The 13,459-nt window shown below is 39.7% G+C and overlaps 1 long non-coding RNA gene across 10 annotated transcripts in view; it reads right to left on the reverse strand.

Moving 5' to 3' along the window:
* The window catches only part of LOC105496129 (uncharacterized), a 563,517-nt gene extending 555,234 nt beyond the window's left edge, over positions 1–8,283 (reverse strand). For 3 of the 10 annotated variants that reach the window (XR_011623580.1, XR_011623572.1, XR_011623574.1), the window contains exon 1: positions 8,076–8,279. This is a non-coding gene — a long non-coding RNA (uncharacterized lncRNA). Of the gene's footprint in view, positions 1–8,075 lie in introns of all 10 variants that reach the window. The other 7 variants (XR_011623578.1, XR_011623577.1, XR_011623571.1 and 4 more) reach the window with 4 other exon arrangements.
* Between the last annotated feature and the right edge of the window lie 5,176 nt (positions 8,284–13,459).

Here is a 13,459-nt window from a genome sequence, read left to right on the forward strand (position 1 = left end):
TTCTACTAAAGCTACAAGGGTCACCATTTCAGGTCCTATGCCAAGAGTAAAATGCAAAGTCTGGCAACCAGCAATGGGAAGAAATCTAACTGCCTCAGTTACTTATTCTCAGAGTGCACAAATCCCAAGACTTGCTTCTCTAACTAGTCCTGCCCTATCTTTCTCTGTTGGCCAACTGGCTTGCTTGCTAAAAAGAATTTAATATTTATTATATGTTTAATGTGCAAGATTTAACTTGTTCAGTCTTTTTAATAAGACTTTTTCTGTGCTATTATTAACCTTATTTGATAGATATGCATACAGAGACTACTTATGCCCATTGAGTGACTTGGCCAAGGTCACACACACAGGATGAAGCTGGGATTCAGTTCCAGCTCAGAAGCACTATAGTCTATATTGACCTGCTCTCTGGCTTCTGGATCCTCCTATTTTCTGCATGATTCACATTTTGTCTTCACTTCTCAACTTCAGTTCATTCTGGTTAGCAAATGACCAGCAACCTCCCCTAGGGATAAATTGTAGATTTTATCTGCCATGGCTCTCTTCTTGGCAGCTTATTAGAACCTTACAGAAGGTCTATCTCCTATATCTGCCTTAATCAGTATTTCCCAGCACCTGCAAGACTCACAGTTTTCATTGGCTCTAAATACCAGACTAAAAACCCTTGGCCATCCATCTACACATCAGAAAAATTTTTAAAAGTACACAGAGCAGCATTTATTGAACAGTTAGGTATTGAGCACTTTTTGCATGCTGAGAATGATTCTAAAAGGTCAGGCTACAGCAGGAAATAAGACAAACTCTCTGCCTTCAGAGAGCTTATATTCTAGAGAAGGGAGAAAGACAATAAGTAAATGAAATAAAAAACTAAATATGCTTTCATATAATGATAAGTACTATGAAAAAAATAAAAGAGGGGATTATGGTAGATCCTCAGGAAAATCATCTACATGTGCCTAGAACCCCTAATACCATGCATGTAATAATCTCTTTATATATCCTAGAAAATTGGTAGGCTTAACAAACTTCAACCATTTTTATTGTTCCTAAGCAAAGAGGTTAAAATAGGTTATCCATCTGCCCCAATGAAAGCCCCAGCTTACAGCTTTTTTGTTTCAAGAGCTTTCTTCCTTGATATATATGTCTATTAATAATTATGAAAAAAACATTTCTCTTTGTAACCCTACTAAGGAAAGGGAAATGGAGACTAAATGTTCCCATAGGCTCATAACTTTTATTTCGCTATATGAAACAGTTTGTAATAAGATGGCCCAGAAACAAACACTGATATGGAGATTTGTACACACCAATTATTTGACATGTGCTTGGATATAGCACCTATGAGGGAGTGAGGAAGTAGAAGTGGGCAGAGGGAGTGTAACTGCAATGTAGTTGCCTAGCCCATAAAGAGTGGTGAAGCTGACTGTCTTTTAGAGAAGTCCCAAATTCAGACAATGAAACAAGATCTTTGTAACTCCCAAGCTCTAACAATCGATCTTTGAATTAGGGCTCCCATGGTTAGGGTGAGTATATTTGAGCAAGGCAGCTGCCTTTGGTGGAGGACAGTTTTGGGGGAAAGAGTCTGCCATGACTGTTGGCAGTAGACCTTCTAGCAGCTGAGAGAATGAAGGTTAGGTACTGAAGGGTAGATCCGTGTGGCACTCTCCAGCATCTACTACAGGTTCAGAGCATCTACCTTCTTTCTTCGAATAGTTGCTGAGTTTTCTCACAGAGGCTTGAATATGAGCTGTGCCTGGTATCCTAACCTGTCGCTAAGTGAACCACCTGTAAATAATCCTAGTCCAGGACTGTTTATTCAGAATATCAAAAAAATCCAACCTTGACAGCAAATGGTTAATGAAATCCTTTAATTATTTTCTTTCTCTGAGTACCAGGCAATTTCTATGTCATTACAGTCTATTCCAGGAAAGAGGGAGCATCTCTAATTTTTTTGGCATACCTAAATACAGAGGTAATATAATAGAGAGTGAAAGAAATGGAGGGAGGTCAGGGTAGGCTGAGAAGGCAGCACTTGAGATGAGAACTAAATGGTAAGAAAGAGTCAGTCATGCAAATATATGGGGAAGTGAGTTCCTTTTAGAAATAACAGCAAGTGCAAAGGCCCTGAGGCAGAAGTATTTCATATGTTCTGAGCAGGGGGAGAAAAGGCAAGTATGGCTACAGGTTCATTAATTGAGAATAGTATGAAATGAAGTTAAAAAGGTAAATAAAGAACAGCTCTATTATCTACTCAACAATGATTTGTTGACTGTCTATTATGTGCTGGGCACTGTACTAAACTCTGGAGAGTATCATGATACAGATACAAACAGAACAAAGTGTTTCAAGAAAAAAAAAAGAAGTGCTTACTGTATGGCATGCTTCTGAACATTTGTTAAGAAACAAATGAACACTGAATGTCACAAGATAGGGGTGACAAGGGCAAGATCCCTTTCATCAGCAGAAGGAATGGAAATCAGATTAGAGTGAGTTGAAGAGAACAACAGGAGAGGACATGGGAACTATGAATACAAACAGGTCTGTTCAATTGGTTTACTGCAAAGGAGAACAGAGAAATGGGCCAGTAGCTGAAGACGGTTATGGTATGGGAACAGAGAGAGCTAACAGCTTCTGCTCCAGGGCAGAAGGGCATAGTTCTAATGTCTTGGTTTATCCTCTTTTGCTCCACTCACTTGAGTGGACTTTCTTTGAGACCACACTCTTCTTGTCTATGTGATACCACAATCTCCTATCATTTCTGCTACTTTTCTAGTAGCACAGCATAGTCATCAGAAGCCCAGTCCATTGAGCCAGAATCTTAGTCCTAACACTTACTAGCTGTGTGGCTATGGGAAAGTAACTTAACCTGTCGGAGCCTTTCACATTTTACTTATAAAATAGAGTTAATAATTGTATAGTAGTGTCATCCACAGAGTTTAATTATAGAGATTAAATCAGTTAACAGATGTCAAGTGGATACAATAGCACATGGGACATAGCAAGTGTCATATGACCACTGGTACAATAAATAAATTTATACCTTACAAGAAAATTATTTATTTTACTGGAATTTCAGGTAGTGTGCAACATTGAAACTAGTTTAGAGAACAGGCTGGCATTTTAGTGGGTGAAAGTAGCTCTGCCCAGGGCATGTGTTGTAGTAATATAGGTATTATCTGGTGTAGAATTTCAAACCACTTAATCTAAAGCAGCTCCTGGGCTTCAACAAATCCTATGTCTTACAAACTGATTTTACCATAATAATATTTAATTCCTGAAAATCAACTGGCATGAGGCAATTTTAAATGTCTTATAATAATAATCTCACTATAACCCCATTGCTGAGGCTTAAAATGGACACTGTGTCTATTACTTCTTTATTCATACTACAGAATAAAATACTCTTAAGTACCTTGTTCTGCAAGATACTTTATCAAGGTTCTGCTACCAAGAGTTTACCTTTTCTATTTATAATATTTTATGACTCTTGATACATTTACATGTGTATAAATCTGTTACCTGTGTTTAGTCTCAAAATAATACACCAAAATAAAATCTTATTTCATGTTTTCCCTATGCTATTAATGAAGCCAAAGTTTAAAGAAGTACACCAATTCATATCTACTTGAAATATTTTAATCCAGATGCCTTATCCTGAATCATGCTGTTACGGTCTGAATTGTAACTTCTCCAAATTCATATTGAGGTACAGTACCTCAGATTGTGACTGCATTTAGAAATAGGATTTTAAAGAGGTAATTGATGTAAAATAAGGTCACTGGGGTGAGCCGTAGTCCAATATGACTAGTATTGTTAGAAGAAGAGACTAGGACACAGACACACATGGAGGAAAGAGCAAGAAAAGACATAAGGAGAAGATGGCATTAACAAGCCAAGGAGAAAAGCCTGGAATGAATCCTTCCCTCACAGCCCTCATAAGAAACCAACCCTGCTAACACATTGATCTTGGACTTCTAACCTCCAGGATTGTGAGAAGATAAATTTCTATTGTTCAAACCACCCAGTCTGTGATACTTTGTTATGGAAGCCTTAACAAATTAATATATGCATGATAGGATGGAACTGCAAGTAGGTACAAGTTATGACTTAGACATTAGAAAGCCTAAATAGCATACCCAAGACAAAACCTTGAGTCAAAGACTTGATTTCTTAAGTAGTTCCAATATGCTGATGAGGAGTTTCCTGCTTATTACTAATATGATTCTGACCAGAAATTGAAGAACTATCAAAAATCAGTAATTTTGAGGCAGGGCTCTTCTATTTCAACAGAAGCCCAGCTAACACTACCCCTATATTTTGAAGGATGAGAATTCGTGTCTGTTAAGAGTGACATTGCAGGATAAATTTAATCATCTTTAGAACATAAAGCAGGCATTTGTTACAGGTTATCTTTTCTCTAAAATGAAGGAAACTATCTAATAATACTAAAATAATAGTACCTTGAAGAAAGTCTATGCATTGAGCATTCTGATGTGTCATGAATTCCATGTGTTTTTTCCAGTGGTTATGCAGACTGTCCGAATATAATGGGCTACTTATCATTCAAATTGAATCCAGATTGGATGTCGATAGTTTCTAAGTGCTCACATACAAATTTTCCTGCACTGCCCCCAGAAAATGTTTGACTCAAATCCAGCTTGCTGAGGAAACATCAAGCTAGAAAACATTTAAAACTGGAATCTTTCATCCAACTTATAGATTCAACCCTGTTCTCTTGGCAACACTCAGGTGAGCTCAGGAAGGCATTGCCTTCTTCCTCGCTTTGCTGGTTTTGTCTTTAACTATGTCCTGAATGAAGAGGATTGTCCTTCAGCCTAACCTATCTGAGAAGTAAGGCTCCTGACATAGGAATGGATAGACAATAAAGCCAAACTTTACCTCATTTGCATTGCCACAGGATTAGTGTAGACAACAAAAGTACTCATTCTAAATATCTAATCCATTATTCTCAAAGTTCCCTCCCCTTACTGTTACCCCAAACTCACACATAAAGGGTAAGAAGAGGCACCACATGTCATTTATGTTTGTGCCCCTAGCATAAAGCACAAAGCCTGGCACATGAGAGGAACTCCATAAATATATACTGAATAAAAGAATATTGAACCAATGTTTATCAAACTGAACTGAATCCACACCACATGCCTGTGGCCACTCACATACAATAAGGCATCCTTTGCCTGTTTTTCCATAAAGAGAAAAAACAAATAAGTTTAAGGCAAGAGGAGAGAGAAGATAAGAAGGGATAAAACAGAAATATTTTTAAAATGCTGTCTAATCTAAACTTTTTTTTATCTGAAATCATTTTTTTTAATAAAATCTTTATGGAATCCTAGTGCCTAAGATGAATGAAAGCAATGTTACTCTGATCTAAGGTGGTGGAGGATTCATCAGCTCAGCCCTCTCTTCAGACACTCTCCCTTTTCATTTCCCCATTACCACACAACACACTGCCTGCTGTGACAGCCCAGGGCACCTCAGTGGAATGTGGTTTGAAAATGACAAGATGTAGTAGAAAGAGCTTTAGATCAGTCAGAAGACCTATTTGTCAGTTATGAGGCCTTACCAACATCTGTTAACATCTTCCTTACGTTCATCATCAGCAAAGCAAAACAAACAAACAAACAACAACAACAACAACAACAAAAAACAGAAAAAAAAAGAAAAAAACGTATCCAGGTTGCTTGCTGTATTAGTCCATTCTCACACTGCTATAAAGAAATACCTGAGACTGGGTAATTCATAAAGAGAGGAGGTTTAATTGCCTCATGATTCTGATTTTGCAGGTTTTATAGGAAGTACAATACCGTCATCTACTTGCCTTTGGGGAGGCCTCAGGAATCTTACAATCATGGTGGAAGGCGAAGGGGAGCACACACATCACATGGCTGGAGTAAGAGAAGAGAGAGAGAGGGAGGGGGTGCTATACACTTTTAAACAACCAGGTCTCACAAGAACTCACTATCATGAGGACACCGCCAATGGGATGGCACTATACCATTCATGAGAAACCATCCCCATGATCCAATCATGTCACACCAGGCCCCATCTGCAACATTAGGGATTATGATTTGACATGAGATTTGGACAGGAACACAGATCCATACCATATTACTAGCCAAAAGTTAATATCATAGTCATGGTGCAATAGCTAGACCCTGGTTAAACCAATTAGTTGTCAAAACAAAGAAACATATTATAGTATGTCCTTCACCTAGGCACATAAAATCTTCCTCTTAATTCTGAATATTTTTTTTCCTGGAGACAAATACTATTTGTCTTAGTCCATTTTGTGTTGCTATAAAAGAAAATCTGAGGCTAGGTCATTTATAAAGAAAAGAGGTTTGTTTATTTGGCTTACAGTTCTGCAGGCTGTACAAGAAGCATGGCACTGGCATCTGCTTCTGGTAAGGACCTCAGTAAGTTTCCAATTATGGCAGAAGGCAATGAGGAAGCAGGTGTGTCACATGTTTAGAGACAGAGCAAAAGACAGAGGAGAGGAAGGTACCAGGCTCTATTTATAATGACATGTCAGGGGAGCCAATAGAATGAGAACTCACTCATCATCATAAGGCCAGCGCCAAGCCATTTCTGTGGTATCTGCCCCTACGACACAAATACCTCTTATTAGGCCCCACCTCCAACACTGGGATCAAATTTTAAGATGAGATTTGGAGGGGACAAATATCTGAACTATATCACCATTATATTTGAATCAATGTAAAAGAGGAGCTAGATACTTTAAATATAGTTTAAAGCACCTGTCTTTATCAGGAAATACCCGGGGCTATAAAATATAATATTTCCAAATTCCAGTGATCTGATCTCATATTTATGTTGAATAAAGAATTGTTTGTTAGTTTTGGGTGTTTTTTGTTTGTTTGTTTTGTTTTGTTTTTTATCTTGGAGCCAGAAACTTGTTCTGAGAAAACAAACAAACAAACAAAAATAAAAACATAGCCACGGAAGATATTGGCTAGGTCAGGAACAGTTAAACTATAAAATCTATTTTTTTATTTTATTATAACCATTGAGTCTATGATGATAAAACCTGATTTTTTCTTTCTTTTTTGAGACGAAGTTTCACTCTTGTTGCCCAGGCTGGAGTGTGATGGCACAATCTCGGCTCACCACAACCTCCGCCTCCCAGGTTCAAGCAATTTTTCTGCCTCAGCCTTCCAAGTAGCTGAGATTACAGGTGCCCACCACCATGTCCAGTTAATTTTTTTGTATTTTTAAGTAGAGACAGGGTTTCTCCATGTTGGTCAGGCTGGTCTCGAACTCCCGACCTCAGGTGATCCACCCACTTCAGTCTCCCAAAGTGCTAGGATTACAGGCATGAGCCACCACGCAGGACCCTGATAAAACCTAATTTCTGACCAGAAACATACTGTCAGTGAGAAAAATAAGATGTTTTCTGCATTTTCAAAGACTTTTTTTCCTGACCCACTCAACCTCTTAACAAGTTTCCTCATTTACATGAGAAATCACACAGAATTGACCCAAATGCAGAATTTGGACTTTTTATCTGTGCGTCAAATTCTCAAGCTGAGCTGTTAAATATTTTTTCAGGCCAGTAACTAAATAGCAATGATGTGTGCTATACAGCTGAGTAATTTCAAGTGGAGTTTATAGCTTTGATTTCTTTGGTAGCTCATGAAGAGGATTAAAAATGTCCTTTGGCTTATTTTATAATTCACACTGATAGAATTTCCCAAGGTCTCTCTCAGTACAAGTAACAGACCTTGATTTGTTAATATTTGAATGTGTCAAGCAAGCTATAACATATTATAAACAGAACAAAAGGAATGGCATCTCATTGTCTGAGAGTATCAGTGCCGTAGTGATAAGGCACAACACTCTGAGGGACCTAAATATTGGAAATTATCTCATTACTCTAACACAAACCATTTATAGGCAAAGACTACCTTGAACTTTATGGTGAGCTTGGAGTAGATAGGAAAATAATTGTATTAAATTATAAGGCTTTATTGAAATTACTTTGTTTTTGATTAAGTTTCATAAATATTAATGTTTATAGCAGTCAGAATTCATACCTTACAAATTTCTGAGAATGAAGAAACAAAGTCAAGATTGAACATTCAATCACAGAGCAGTATCACAGAGCAGTATCCCCCAAAGAGTTTCTGCCTTTTCTAGAGTCAGAAAGCTCCAGCTCCAGAACCACGTCCAGCTGCCATGATCACAAAACCATTGTTGTCAAACGAGCCGCTGCCACTGTTGCCAGCTCCTGAATGAGCTTTGCTCACCATAATCCATGGAAGCACAATGGATGCCCACGCCCTCCATTCTGAGGAAAGCTGTTGACTGGCAACTGGAATTTCTGCTAACACAACCTCAGAAGAACAAAAACCTTCACGACTGGGTTTGTCAGTAGAAATACTAGAAGCATCAGAGATTCAGCTTCACCTCTGAGCCTCAACCCCTCTTCTGCCTTCCAAATCTCATGTAACCAGCCAAACCCAAACCACATTCATTATGATAGCTGCAAGGGACTTTGCATAATGCAACTTCTGGCTTTCCAGCCTCTGCAGTTCAGCAGGTGGAATGTCTATTAAGCTCCAATTTCTGATATTCACAGAGCTGTTATTTTGGCTAAACTATTGTTAGAATTCTAAGCCAAGGTGAACACAAGGACCCACTTTGAAACACGGCCCAAGATGTGAGCAGGATTTAAATAATCACCAGTGTATCTCTTTCCATTTACAAACTGAAAACAATAGAGGCATATTAGTTTGCTTAATAACACAGAACTAATTAGTAGCAGAACAAAACAGAAAAATCCTATTGTCTGATTCTTAGTCCAGTCTTCTTTTTATCACTCCAGGGCTCCCTCAAGAAATAAGTAGCAAAGAGTATGACAATATTATTTCAACATCAGATTTGGCCATATATACAATATATATAGATAAATAATACATGATGAGGGCAATGGTAAGTATGCCTCTTCCTAAGATTTACATGGAACATTAAATATTCATTTGGCATATTTATTGTTTCCTAAATATTAGATACTGTATTCCATATTGGAGAAGTAGTGATGACCAAAAAAGTACTGAAAAATGTCTAGCAAAGAAAATAGACAATTCACTAATCATTAACAATAAAAGGCAATGAATATAATGACAACAGAACTATAGAAAACAGGAGAATTCACCTAGTATAGGCTTTGTGGAAGACCTCTGAAGAGAAAATCATGTTTACTTGAGATCTGCAGGGTAAGGAAGATGTAGAAAGATGAAAACAGCTGGTCAGTAGTGAAAGGAGAGGAAACGCCACCTGTCAGCTCCTCAAAGAAGAGGAACTGAGAACCTGAGAGAAGCTCAGTAAGGCTGAGCATAAAGTGCAAAGGGAACAATGGCAAGAGGGGTAATTGGAAAAGTCATCAAGGGCCACGTGATGGAGATACTTTTAAACCACACTGAAAACTAAGCTTTACCCCAAGGCAGTGTTTCCTCAATTCTAATCATTCACGTTCCCAATTTATCATTTGGCCTTATCCTTATATTAGTTTCTCAAATTGCCTTAACAAAGTACCATAACTGGATGGCTTGAAACAACAAACCTTTATTCTTTCTTAGCCCCAGAGGCTAGAAATCTAAAATAAAAGTGTTAGCAGGGAGGATACTTCCTTGCCTCTTTTTAGCTTCCATTGGCTGCTGGAAATGGCTTTCCTATACTTTTAGAGGCATCACTCCAGTCTCTGCTTTTATTATCAACCACATGGCATTCCCCTTGTGCTCTGTCTCTGTGTTTCTTCTCCTCTTCTCATAAGAACATACTGAATTTTAAGTGTTCATTGGATTAAAGGCTTACCCTCCTCCAGTAAGATCTCATCTTAGCCAATTACATATGCATTGTTTCCAAATAGGGTCACATCCTGAAAGTTTGGGGAGGACATGAATTTGGGGGAAGGAAATTAACCAGCACAACCACCCATATTATTAGGTTGGTGCAAAAGTAATTGTGTTTTTTACCATCAACAGCAATTTAATTAAAAGTAATGGCAAAAACCACAATTACTTTTGTACCAACCTAATATTTGTCACTTAATACTTTCTTTAAAGCAACTCACTTTTAAAGCAATCCCTAGGCAATACTATCTATTAAATAACATTCTTGGAAAGCTGGTGGTAGTTTTTCTAACACATACCCAAATAAACAAATATATAACAAAATAAACAAAATTATGAAAATCAAAAAATCTTTTCCATGTGCTAATAATGACATCTGTATGAACTTCAAGAAAACTTTCCAAAGTGACAGCCTAAGACAAGCTCTTATGATAAAGCCTTCAGCTGTTTCCACCCAGGTACAGAAACTGGAGATAACCCAGACTTACATAGGTTTGACTTTGTGATGTGTCACGTTACTGATTCGCAACACCAGACACAATTTAAAATCACTCCCAGTCCAACAAAACCACGCCGAGGCTACATTTGAAAGTTGTCCATGTATTTCCAATGGGCAACCAGGGCTTAGAACAAATAAGTACATGATTATTTTCAAGAAAAGGATTTTTTAAACTACATTTATATGATTGTCTTTAGCAGTGATCTAGGAAAAAAAAATGAACAAGAGTTGCATCACCTGTTAATTGAGTATCTGCTGAGGATAATCCTATTAGCTGGACTTTCTTCAGGAAGTTTGCTAAATATTTATTTGTTGGAACACACATTATCACAATAAAGGGGATGTGCCAAATGTATTAGCCTTGAGAGAGAGAGGCAGAGCAAGATGGTCAAATAGAAGGCTCCATCAATCATCTTCCCTACATAAACATCAACTTAATGACTCTCTACAGACACAAAGCAGTTCAAAAGAATCAAAAATCAGGTGAGCACTCACAGTACCTGGTTTTAACTTCATATTGCTGAAAGACACAATGGAAGAGGGTAGGAAAGACAGTCTTGAATCATGGACATCACCTCTCCATCATCCACTGGCAATGACCATGTTTTATGGAGATAATCTGTGTGCTTGGGAGAGGAACAGCACAAGGATTGTGAGAACTTAGTGCTGGCCTATCACAGCAGAAAGCAGAACCAAACTGAACTCAGCTGATGTCTGCCCACAGAGAAGTATTTAAATCAGCCCTAACCAGAAGAGAACTGCCCATCTCAGTGGTCAGAAGTTGAGTTTCAGCAAGCCTCACCACCATGGGCCAACCTGCCCTGGGGTCCTAAATAAACTTGAAAGGCAGTCTAGGCCACAAGGACTACAACTCCTAGGTGAGTCCTACTGCCAAACTGGGCTAAGAGACAGTAGACTTCGGGGGCATTCAGCCTGCCAAGTTACTAGCTGGGTGGCTAAGGGAGTGCTTGCACCACCCCTCCCCCAACCACAGACTGCACAGCTCATGGCTTCGCAAGAGACCCCTTCCTTTCACTTGAGAGGAGAGGGAAGTGTAAGGAGGATTTTTTCTTGTATCTTGGATACCAGCTCCACCACAACAGGATAGGGCAACAGTCAAGAGTAGTTAGACTGTCTTTCCGAGCCCTAGTTCCCAGATGACATTTCCAGACACACCTTGCATTGAAGGGAACCCAATTTCTTAAAAGGAAGAACCCAGTCCTGACAGAACCCATCACCTGATTACTAAAGAGCACTTATGTATAATACCCAGGGAGTATACTGTGGCTCTTCAGTGAAACTCTAAGACTTGCTGACTTTAGGTGAGCCTCAGCACTTTCCCAGCTACCGTGGCTACAGGGAGAGATTCCTTCTGTTTGAGAAAAGCCGAGAGAAAAGAAAAGGGAAATTTGTCTTGCATATTAGGTACTAGCTCAGCTACAGGAGGGTAGAGCACCAAGTGACCTCTTGGGGTCCCTGATTCCAGACCCTGGCTCTTGAACAGCATTTCTGGACCTGTTCTGGTCCAGAGGGGAGCACACTGCCCTGAAGGGTGAGCTCCAGACCAGGCATCATTTGCCACAAAATGACTGAAGAGCCTTTGTGCTTTAAAGGAGCATCAGTGGTAGCCTAACAGTATTCCACATGAGACTCTGCTAGTGGGGGCCATGGGGAGAGGCTCCTCTGCCTGTGGAAAGGGGAGAAAATAGTGAGAAGTACTGCATCTCATAGTTTGAGTGACAGTTCAGCTGAAGTATAACAGAACACCAGGTAAATTTCAAAGGTATTTGACTGTAGTCTCTGGCTCCTGGATGGCACCTCTGAACCTGCCCAGGGCCTGAGGGAACTCATCATTCTGAAGGGAAGGATGCGAGCCTGGCTGACTTTGCTGTCTGCTGATTGTAGAGCACCAGGACCTTGAGAGAACATACACAGTAGCCAGGTAGTGGTAACAGTGGGCCTTGGGTAAGACTCAGTGCTATGTTAGCTTCAGGTCTGACCCAGCACACTCCCAGTGGTGGTGGCCACAGGGGTGCTTGTATCACCCCACCCCCAGTTCCAGGTGACTCAGAACACAGAGACTTCATTTGCTTGAGTGAAAGTAAGGGAAGAGAACGAGTCTTGTTCTGGTAATCCAGAGAATTCTTCCAGATCTTTTCCCAAGACCATCACGGTAGTATCTCTACAAATCTGCAACAACCACAGCATTACTGGGCTTGGAGTGCCCTATGATGCAGATAAGACACATATCAGAACACCTAAGTCCTTTCAAATATCTGGAAAGCCTTCCCGAGTAGGACGGGTACAAACGAGCCCAGACTACCAGCACTACAATAAATAAGGAACTCTTCATGCTCAGACACAGACAAACATCCACAAGCATTAAACATGCAGGAAAACATGACCTCACCAAATAAGTAAGTCACCATGGACCAATCCTGGAGAAACAGGTATGTGTGACCTTTCAGACACAGAATTCAAAATAGCTGTTTTGAGAAAAGTCAAAGAAATTCAAAATAACACAGAGAAGGAATTCATAATTCTACAGATGAATTTAACATATAGATTGAGATAATTTGAAAGGGTCAAGCAGAAATTCTGGAGCTGAAAAAAATGCAACTGACATATGGAGAATGCATTAGTCTTTATAAAGGAATTGATCAAGCAGAAAAAAAGAAACAGTCAAGACACGGTGGGGCGGAGCAAGATGGCCGAATAGGAACAGCTCCAGTCTCCAACTCCCAGCGCGAGCCACACAGAAGACCGGTGATTTCTGCATTTTCAACTGAGGTACTGGGTTCATCTCACTGGGGAGTGCCGGACGATTGGTGCTGGTCAGCTGCTGCAGCCCGACCAGCGAGAGCTGAAGCAGGGCAAGGCATTGCCTCACCTGGGAAGCGCAAGGGGGAAGGGAATCCCTTTTCCTACCCAGGGGAACTGAGACACACAACACCTGGAAAATCGGGTAACTCCCACCCCAATACTGTGCTTTAAGAAAACAGGCACACCAGGAGATCATATCCCACGCCTGGCCGGGAGGGTCCCACACCCAAAGAGCCTCCCTCAT

The sequence above is a fragment of the Macaca nemestrina genome, chromosome 5 (assembly GCF_043159975.1).
Source record: "Macaca nemestrina isolate mMacNem1 chromosome 5, mMacNem.hap1, whole genome shotgun sequence".
NCBI lineage: Eukaryota > Metazoa > Chordata > Mammalia > Primates > Cercopithecidae > Macaca > Macaca nemestrina.